General features: G+C 32.4%; 1 pseudogene; it reads right to left on the bottom strand.

Annotated features, from left to right (window-relative positions):
* Positions 1-1444: 1444 nt before the first annotated feature.
* LOC142547685 (alkane hydroxylase MAH1-like) lies at positions 1445-3347 on the bottom strand (annotated as a pseudogene).
* Positions 3348-11062: the final 7715 nt, after the last annotated feature.

Here is an 11062-nt window from a genome sequence, read left to right as displayed (position 1 = left end):
CGTAAAAACTTTTGTAAGTCCCAGCAGCAGATTCCGTTTTGAAAGAATTTTCAACTTTCTTTCTGACATATGTTCGAGCTTTCTATGCCATAACACTGTTAATTCTTCACTTGAACCAATCGATGCAACAACTTGTTTCTTCTCTTTGTGTGTTTCTCCTAAAAGTACATACAAATTTGCAACAACATTTCCGCCTTCACAACCACAAGCGCGTATTTCACAATTTTCATGTTCTAGTTCTCGATACGGGTTTTGCACCCGATATCATCCAATTGCCCCCAAGGACAAAATATTTTCCGTCAACCCCTTCACATGCTGTACCTCCTGTACGATACGAATGATGGCATCAAACATTTTTATTTTGATAGTACCGACCCCGACGATTTCCGAGGTATGATCATTTCCCATGAATACATATCCTCCTGAGACTGGTTCACACTGATCGAACCATTCTCTATGAGATTTCATGTGCCACGTCGCTCCTGAAATCATAATTCATGTGTCACAAAATCTGTATCTGCTTTCTGCAACTGTTGCTGCTTCGCTGAATAATATTTCACCACCACCTGAAGTCCTGGCCACATTTCCTTGAAAATCCTTCTTGATATTCGTACACTCTTTTTTAAGTGTCATTTACAATCACATTTAAAGCTGTAAATATTTTTCTTCTTTTTTCTGGACTTTGATCTACCTCACCTTTTGCTCATACTGGAGTTACGAACCATAAATCTTCCTCTTATCATCGGTAAAGCCTATGTCTGCTTCGAAGTTACCAACTTATCTTCCTTATTCTTGCGTCGTCTTCTTCTCCGAGAACCACAGTTAAGTCATCGTCGAAGTTTAAAAATTATGTGAGGATATTCTTGATTAAATTGATGATAAATAGATCATATGAATCTGGTAAACTTTGAATTAGAAGCTCTGCACGTTCTTTGTCCTCAATTTTATGTCTCATAGAGTTGAGTTGGACAAATAGAGTATTTAGAGTGCTGATATGATCGGTCATTGATGAATATTCTGCCAACCGAATAGTATAAAGCATTCTCTTTATGAAAATCTTATTGTGTAGTGACTTGATTTCATATATCTTTGTTAGAGTATCCCAGATAATTTTTTTCGTCTTTATCTCAAAAATACTTGACAATACTTCATCTGCTATAGCCAAGATAATGTCATTTCACTTTCCATTGTCTGTCATTTCTTTCAGGTCTATCTCCAATACCTATCAACAAATTTTCATTTCTTAAAACTACTTGTATATTTATTTCTACAACATAAAATTTCTCCCATTGAACTTTGATATCTTGTACATGCTCGTCATTATGTCTACAACAATTTAGCAGACTGAACAAAATAATCCTTTCTTAAAAAAAATATCAAAAAAATATTTCTGATGTGGAAGAGCATTCTAGGCTGCAACCACAAAATTCGTAAAATGTTACTCATTATGGAATTAATAAACAATATTGCCAAAACCGGCCCATTGGCGACGGTCCAAAAGAAATTTATTTGATCATAAATTTTATTGCATCCAGAAACGTAAGTAATACAGTTACACCAATGGAATCAATTTCGTTTTGATAATCTGACCCTCAATCCATGCTTAGCATGAAGAACGACAGAATCCAGCGGGGCAACTGGATGCCCCTCCACCAGTTCGACACGATAACGATAGATCATAGTTGCAGCAACGATTTTCATCCGAATAAAAGCCATTTCCTTACCGATACATGTTCTTGGTCCGACGTTAAACGCCGGAAAATTGTAGGACGCCTCGTGTCTGATCATTCCCTTCCCTGAAATCCACCTCTCAGGCTTGAAATCCAAGCAATCTTTACCCCATATTGTCTCAAGTCTGCCAACTGAATAGAATGAAATTATCACCTTTGAGTTCTTCCGAAGGTGGTGGCCGCTAGGGAGAATATCGTCGTTAACCGGAGATTTGTGTTCCAGGGCAATGGGTGGGAACAGCCTCAGCGATTCACACAGTGCTCCATGGAGGTACACCAGCTTCCGGGATTCTTCTGCATTGAAGACTATCCCGGTCGAATCCTGCTTTACTCATAGTTCGATTTCAATTTCTTGTAAAATCTTGTTTTCTGTTGAAGGGTTTTTGGCAATTAGCCAGAAAAGCCATGTAAGGCAGGTACTTGTTGTATCCCTACCTGCAAGCCCGGATCAGAAATACATGTCATGGTTAAAATATTAAATAATGTTATTTGAACTCCACTTTAACGAATAAAGTTAAATTTTTTTTTTTGATGAAAATCGCAGAATATTATAAAATGTAGTGCAAATAATATTAATCGTCTTAAATAAATCATATAATAAAGGTAGATAAATTGGCTTGGTTTACTCCCGGTACCTGCAAACATCAAACTCAATGCTGTGTCCTTCAAGAACTCACTTAAATCACCTGAAGATTCTATATTTTTCTCTTCATAAAATTTCTTGAAAATTTTCATCACGTTAAAATCATCCTCTTGTTCTTCATCCTTGAAGGAAACACGCGGCAATATAAAATCGTCGAATGCCTTCTTAGCCTTGGCTAGCTTCTTTTCGTTACCACAATTCAGCCATTGTTGAAGCCTCCAAATTCTCTCAGGTAATATATGTCTATGCAACAATGGCGCCACTGAATTACTAAACGCTTTTTCGCAAGGAATATAAGGTAAATCAATGCATAAACTCCCTGGATCATAATCCAACACAAGTTTGCAAATAGAATCAAACGTAAACCTCTGGAAAATGTCTTGTAAATCGAGATCTTTTCCATGTTCACAGAAATAATCAAGAACAGGAATTAGTCCGACCTCCATCTTTCTCCAAGTGTTCCTCTCTAGAAGAGTATAGAACTTGGAATTAGTCAAAAACGAAAGAGTTATTCTCCTGTGAATCTCCCACAGTTTGTCATCAACATTGAAAATCCCATCTCCCAAAATCTCGAAAATCTTCCGGAACTTGGGACCTTTCGGATAATTTGGAAAATTTTTGGTGAAAATGTGGTGGATATTGGCTGGATCACAATTCACAAGTGAACATGATGTCTAAGTTGAGGAACCAGGGGCCTTTCAATTCATACGTGCCACCACACTCTCTTAGAACTTGCGTCGCGTACTCGTGGGCTCTGTGCAAATTTTGAAGAGCCGCCGGAAACATTCCGACCACCGGCCAATTCGTAGGCTCCGATTGGAGTTCTCGGCTTATTTTTCTGTAGAAACAAATGATAAAAATGCTGCCGAGGGAAAGGACAATCAAGAAAGTGTCGAGATTTTGGAAGATGGCCATGAGTTTTCAATCTGTGGAGAAATGTTATGATTGAACTGTGGGGATTTGGCAAAGCTTAGAGAGTATTTAAAGAAACGAAAATGATTTTATGGATAATTATAAGTAGAATTGATTTAAAATAGCTTTCAAACGTTGCATAAAAGTCTTATATCATAGAAAATGCATAGACTTATGTGAGATAGTTTTACGATGCGTATTTTGTGAGACGGTCTCACTTGTCGTATTTTGTGAGACGAATATCTTATTTAGGTTATCCATGAAAAAAATATTACTTTTTATTGTAAATATCGGTAGAATTGACCCGTCTCACATATAAAGATTCGTGAGACTATCTCACAAGAGGCCTACTCCATAGAAAAATATTAACCGAGTTGATGCTAATCATTTTTAAGATTTACATTTTAAAATGAGGACAAATTTCAATTTGTTTCTTTTATATTCATATGTTTGCGATTTTGATAATCTATATGTCAAATTTTAATCTTAATCATATATATTTGTTTTTTTTCTTTTTCAATTTTGGTCATCTTTCTTTCATTATATTTACGTGTACAGTGACATATCTGTATTTTCAAAGATAAAGGGCTAAATTTGCAAAAATTGAACATCGAGTACCCATAATTATAACGAAACAAATATACATAAAGAAAATTACGGTTTTCCTTAAAAAAATATTCTCATTATTTGATAAAAAAATAAATTTTTTAAATATAATCATCATGAGCGTGAAAAATATAGTGAATGGTGATGGAAATGTCACCGCTCCTTTGTCACTAATCATATTAGGGACAGAATACTGATGAAAAAACGCCGGTCAAGCATTACAACGACGAATCATACATTTCCTCCATTGCAAACTAGCGACACTCAAAATCTTTTAAACTAAAGACAAATACAAAATAGACGTGGCAAACTTATCTCTTTTGTGAGACGATTTCACGAATCTTTATCTGTGTGACGGGTCAACCCTACCGATATTCACAATAAAAAGTAATACTCTTACTATAAAAAGTAATACTTTTTCATGGATGACCCAAATAAGATACCCGTATCACAAAATACGACCGGTGAGATCGTCTCACATAAGTTTTTGCGTGTTCTTTTTTATTTATCATAGTTTTTGTCATGAACAACTCTTATTTTGAGATAATTGACAGGGTTATATGATTAAAACAATTATTAATCAAATAATTGAAATGGTTGTTGGATTTCATCAATGATATGGAAAATGTATGTGCTAATCTACTGTCAAATCATTTTATCATAAGAGGTGGTTGGATCATGGATGTGCTTACTATCAATATTTATTAATTATCCTGTCTTTGTCGGTCTTTGTCAATCAAGGCATGAAATAAGTAAATGATTAGTAATTAGAGTGATTAAAAAATGAGATATATGGATTAATAGTATGGTGGGATAAATAACATGGTGTTTGATATGATTTTAAAATGATAGATTAATTTTGTAAATTTTATTGCAATGACCATGTATTAATAGTATGGTGAGATAAATAACATGATGTTTGGTATGATTTTAAAATGATGGATTAATTTTGTAAATTTTATTGCAATGACCAAAATGCCCCAAGTGTTAATTAAATATATATTCTTAAAATAATTGGATAGATAATTAAATATTTATAATTATAATTTATATTTATTAAAATTAATTTAAATATATTTATTAGAAATAAATTTGTAAATATGAATTTATTTTAATAATTAAAATGACAATAATATTTTGAATGTTAATATTAAATAAAGTTTATTAATAATTACAATATTATTGTTTTTTAAAATAATTATAAATATTTTTAAAATAATTTGATAGATAATTAAATATTTATAATTATAATTTATATTTATTAAAATTAATTTAAATATATTTATTAGAAATATATTTGAAAATATTACGGTAATCATTAAACAAAATAAATTAGAATTTAATAAATATTTATTTTCATAAAAGAATTAATTAATAAGATTAGAAATTTATAAAAATTTAATTTAAGATAGATTTACATTATAATTTATTTTCTTTAAAATGATTGAAAATAATAAAAAAATATGAAATTATTTTATAAAAAAAATATCATAAAAATTTAAATATTATATTAATTTATCATTATCACTATTCAAGAATTATACATTATCACACCTTTGAGGATGTATATTTAATCACACAAATAACATAAATAGTGAGGGTTTTCAATCATAATCAAAGGCCTCCATGCTAAATTAAAAATGAACCAAACATAAGATAAGAGATGATTATTTAATAATCATTCCCTTATCATGGTTACCAAACATAACCAAGTTCGGAGTTTAAGGAGTGAGTTGCAATTGCATCTTCCGTTTATTTAAACAGTTTTGTACCTATTTCCAAAGTTGGACGGCTCAAACAACAGAGTGCATTTAATATTTTTTTGATATTAATTGGCGTTTTTCAAAACTAAATTTGTGGAATATAGATACAAATATAAAATATGTTAGTATATACATAATATTCAAATACAAAAACTATTGTTAGACGGTCTCATGAGTTAATTTTGTGAGATAAATCTTCTATTTGGGTCACCCATGAAATTTTTTTTTAATTGTAAATATGGACATGGTTGACCCGACTCACGAATAAAAATATGTAAGACCGTCTCATAAGTGATATACTCATATTCAAAATATTTATGGCATAATCAATTTAATAAGTCTAAAATGATTTGAATCCCATTATAATAAAATATAATGTTTGACTAAATATTAGATTTGTGGTCGTCTAAAAATTATATATACTAGTGAATGACACACGTGCGATACGTGTGTAAAATAATTGTTATTACATAATGAATTATGATCATTAATAGATCGATTCATATAATTTTGTTATAGTTTTTTAATAATTATTTAGATAACGATAATGAAATTATATTAAATATGTAATTTGTAGAAAAAATATGTCAAATTTTGAATTTTTAAAACGGATTAAATATTATAGTTACCAGTAAATTATACGAAAAATATTACTTATCTAAATGAATATAGTATTTTAGTAAAAGCTAATTGATATTACAAAGTTGAACCACTAAAAATCTCAACCTTTATATATAATATGACCATTAAGTTTCGAAATACAAGTAATTATATATTAAACGTCTCTATATATATTAGTGCAAAATGAAATTCGTTTGTTAATTGCACATTGCAAATTTTCATTCCTAAAACAAAATTTCAACTTAAATATACTTTTCATAAGGAATCGAAAAGTAAAAACATACAAACTTAAACAAAAAATTTATTTGAAAATTTTAATCCTATATAATTATATTTCACATAAAAATATACTATGCCTAAAAGTTATATGTTATAATATATTATTTTATATATTTACACAATTGCGCAAAATTATATATTGATCCGTTCAATTGTATATGATATTCTATATAATCATTGGGAAATAAATACTTTTAATAATTAGGAAATAAGTTGTATTTAGAAATTAGATATTTATTATTGACAAGAAAAATTGACATGGACCTGTCACCTTTGGTTGCGACCTTTTACATACACAAAATGTGAAAACTCAAAATTTTACTATACAAAGAGACAAAGTGCAACTTGATTTTAGTTTTGCATTGAAGATGAATTTTTTAATGCAGGATAATAAATTACATGTAATAAATCATGCAACCTTAGGAATGGATGATAATAAATAGCATGCAATAAACCTTGCAATCTTTGGCATTGAAGAAGAAGGCCTAAAGTCACATTGATGCCTATAAATAGTGGCAAAAGAATATGTGAAATCACACAAAAACAACATCAAAATTTATCTCCAAATGTTGCCATTTTCGAGTATCAAAAATTCTGCTCAATTTCAAAAAGTTTTGCTCATTGTTTTACTCGTACAAATTCGATCTCCATCGTTCAGAATACACCTACACGTGTTTTGAGCAACATATCCAAAATTCAGATCGATCCAACGGTTCAATTAAGGAGAAAATTTTTTGCAAGGTGAATGGTTTTTCAGTGTTAAACTCCAATTCGTTCATTCCAAGATTTTTTGAACAATCTTTCATATAAGTGAGCTTTTTCTGTATTTCTTTGTAATTTAAACTTTCTATAAGTATTTCATGACATTCTTGTATGTGTGTCAAACATTTTTTTAGAATTTTGACTAAAAAACGTCACATTCCTTGGTCGTATAATATCTAAAATGGGCATATCAGTGGGTCAAAATAAAGTAGAGACAATCATGGACTGGCCTTGACCGAAAACTAGAATAGAAATTCGAAGCTTTCTGGGATGCGTTGTCTATTAAGGAAATGTGTCGAAGGATTTTCTGCCGCTCACCAAGCTCACTCTGAAGAACTCTAAATTCAATTAGATTGAAGAATGTGAGAAGAGTTTTAGATCCTGAAAAAGAACTCGCTTCTACGCCATTATTAGTACTTCCCGAATAAGGCAGGAATTTCACAATTTACAATGATGCATCAAAAGATGATTGTGATGTGTTCTCATTCAAGAGAGGCAACTAATTGCCTATGCATCGAGGAAATTAAAACAATGTGAGAAAAATTATACAACACATCATATTGAATTTGCCACAATTATATTTGTGCCAAAGATCCGGAGAATCAACTTCTTTGGTATCAAATGAGATATTACCGATCACCAAAACCTCAAACACTGTTTACACAAAATGAATTAAACATGAGGCAAAGACGGTTGATCGAACTATTGAAAGATTATGACATACGGCTAACAATATAGCTAATGCACTAAGCCAAAAGGACTACATAGTGTTACAACAAGAAGTGATGTCCGAGGTACACAAGTCAAAATTTTCAGTCCACTCCGGCAGTACCAAGATGTATAGAGATTTGAAGAAAAACTTTTGGTGGAGTAGAATGAAAAAGGACGTTGCAATGTTTATCTCTAAGTGTCACGTGTGCCAGCAAGTCAAAGCTGAGTACCAAAGACCTGGAGGACTTCTTCAACCATTAGAAATCCCGGAATGGAAATTAGAACATATTTCCATGGATTTTTTAGTCGGTTTACCAAAGTCGAGACAAGGTCATAATGGAATATGGGTAACTGTAAACCTACTCACGAAGTTTGCGCACTTCTTACATGTCCGCATGAACTATAATATGGATAAACTGACTGCCTTATACATGAATAATATCGTACGATTATATGGAGTTCCAGCTAGCATACTATCAGATAGAGATCCTAGGTTTACATCCTGATTTTGGAAGAGCTTTCAACAAGCTATGAGGACTAAAGTTACTCTTAGTATGACATATCACTCTCAAACTGATGGCCAAATTGAGAGGACAATACAAACTTTTGAGGACATGCTGAGAGCATGTGCTCTAAACTTCAGTGATAATTGATCTGCCCTTAATCGCGTTTGCATACAATAATAGTTATCACAACAGTATTGGAATGGAACCGTACAAAGCTCTGTATGGATGAAAGTGTCGATCACCACTATATTGGGATGAAGTAGGAGAAAAAGACATTGTTGGACCCGAGCTGATCCAAGAAACAGTGGATAATGTTGCTATGATCAAGGAGAGCCTAAAAACTGCACAAGATTGACAGAAAATTTGGACTGACCTGATAAAAAGACCCGTTGAATTTGAAGTGGGCGAAAAAGAATCACCCATGAAAGGTGTAATCCGATTCAATAAGGCTGGAAAACTGAATCCCAGACATGTGGGACATTTTGAAATTCTAGAGAAAGTGGGAACACTTGCTTACAGACTAGAACTTCCACCCGATATGTCAAGAATCCACAATGTTTTCCACTTTTTTTAACTAAGAAAATATATTTCCGATCCAAGTCATATCCTTGAGGCTGGACCACTTCTGTTGAGAGCAATCTAAATGAAGAACTGAAGTACGAAGAAATTCCAAATCGAATAGTAGATACCAAAGACCAAATACTTCGGTGACTAATCATTCCATACGTCAAAGTATAATGGTCTAATACACCGAAAGAGAAGCTACTTGGGAACTTGAAGAAAGAATGCGCAGATATCACCCCTAAATTTTCAAAGACAAAGCTAATTCAAGTTTCGATGACGAAACTTTAAATAAGGAGGAAAGGATGTAAAGACCCAAAATTTTACTATATAAAGAGACAAAGTGCAAGTTGATTTTAGTTTTGCATTGAAGATGAATTATTTCATAGAGGATATAAATTACTTGTAATAAATCATGCAACCTTTGGCATGGATGATAATATATAGCATGCAATAAACCATGTAACCTTTGGTATGGATGATAATAAATCACATACCATAAATCATGCAACCTTTGGCATGGAGGAGGAAGCTTTAAAGTCACATTTGTGCCTATAAATAGTGGCAAAATAATGAATGAAATCACACCAAAACAACATCAAAATTTATCTCAAAAAGTTGCAATTTTCGAGTATCAAATATTCTTTCCAATTTCAGAAAGTTTTGCTCATTGTTTTACACGTCCAAATCCGGTCTCCACTGTTCAGAATACACCTACACGTGTTTTGAGCAACATATCCAAAATTCAGATCGATCCAACGGTTCAATTACGCGCAAAGTAATTTCAAGATAACTGGCTTTTCAGTGTCAAACTCCAACTTGTTCATTTCAAGATTTTTGGAACAATCTTTCAGGTAAGTGGGCTTTTGCTATATATTTCTTTGTAATTTAAACTTTGTATAAGTATTTCATGACATGCTTTTATGTGTGTCAAACCATTTTCGAAAAATGCTATTATATATTTCATAAAATCTCGATCGATGTACGATATGTTTATTTTATTTCCGATGTTCTTTGATTCTGCTGAGTTCATTCAAAAATTTCGATAAGTGTTGTTTGATACATCTGATTCTGTGGTGCACTGTTATGATTCTAGTGGGATATGGAACGACGATTGTAAACTCTATATGGCCCCCATCAGTAGGTATAAAACTGTGTTTTGGCCTCACACCTTAGAGGACTAACATATGATTGACAATTTGACCATGGAAAACGAGATGAATAACAACGTTTTTTTTGTTCTGACTTGTTCTGTTCTGAATTGTCTGATAATCTCTGATTCACATTTCGATTCCGATTCTGATCTGATATGATATACTATGTTTTGAAAATTGTGAAAAATAGCATAATCAACATACATTTCATGAGCTTAAAAACATGAACATAAGCGTGTCGTGTAAAATCGTAACGTGTCAAAACATGTCTCATCATGTTATCATATCGTATGCGTAACCGTGATCTGTCAAAACTTGGTAATAGCATGTATCATCGTATTAGCATATACGTGTTAAAATCTTAATTTGAATTCCGTTCATTAGCTGTGACTTTCGTATCATCATGTCATCATGTCAGTCGATGTATCCATCTACGTGTAACCGCGGTACCCGGCGGCGGGGGACATCAGCGACACTCTCACCCGTCAACTGAGCCCGAGCCTATCATATCATGTCAATGAAAATACGATCGTCGGGCTCCCTCTGGGGCCTTCTCCCGTAAACGGGCTCCCTCTTGGGCCTTTTCCCTCACGATATCTCCAATCATATCATCGTGTCAATGTGTTAGTCACAACTAAATCACTTCCTTCAAAACGTGTCATCATATTCATCACTTAATAAAAGCATGCATATACGTAATTTTTCCTTTAAACCAAGCATGCACCGTATTTATCATAATTGCGTCAAAATCGTAAACATGATGCATAAACATTTAAAATATCATAATTTTGTGCTCAGGGCGCTGCCAGGACCA

This window comes from Primulina tabacum, chromosome 5 (assembly GCF_025594145.1).
Source record: "Primulina tabacum isolate GXHZ01 chromosome 5, ASM2559414v2, whole genome shotgun sequence".
In the NCBI taxonomy this organism is placed as follows: domain Eukaryota; kingdom Viridiplantae; phylum Streptophyta; class Magnoliopsida; order Lamiales; family Gesneriaceae; genus Primulina; species Primulina tabacum.
This window is presented reverse-complemented; position numbering and strand designations above follow the sequence as displayed.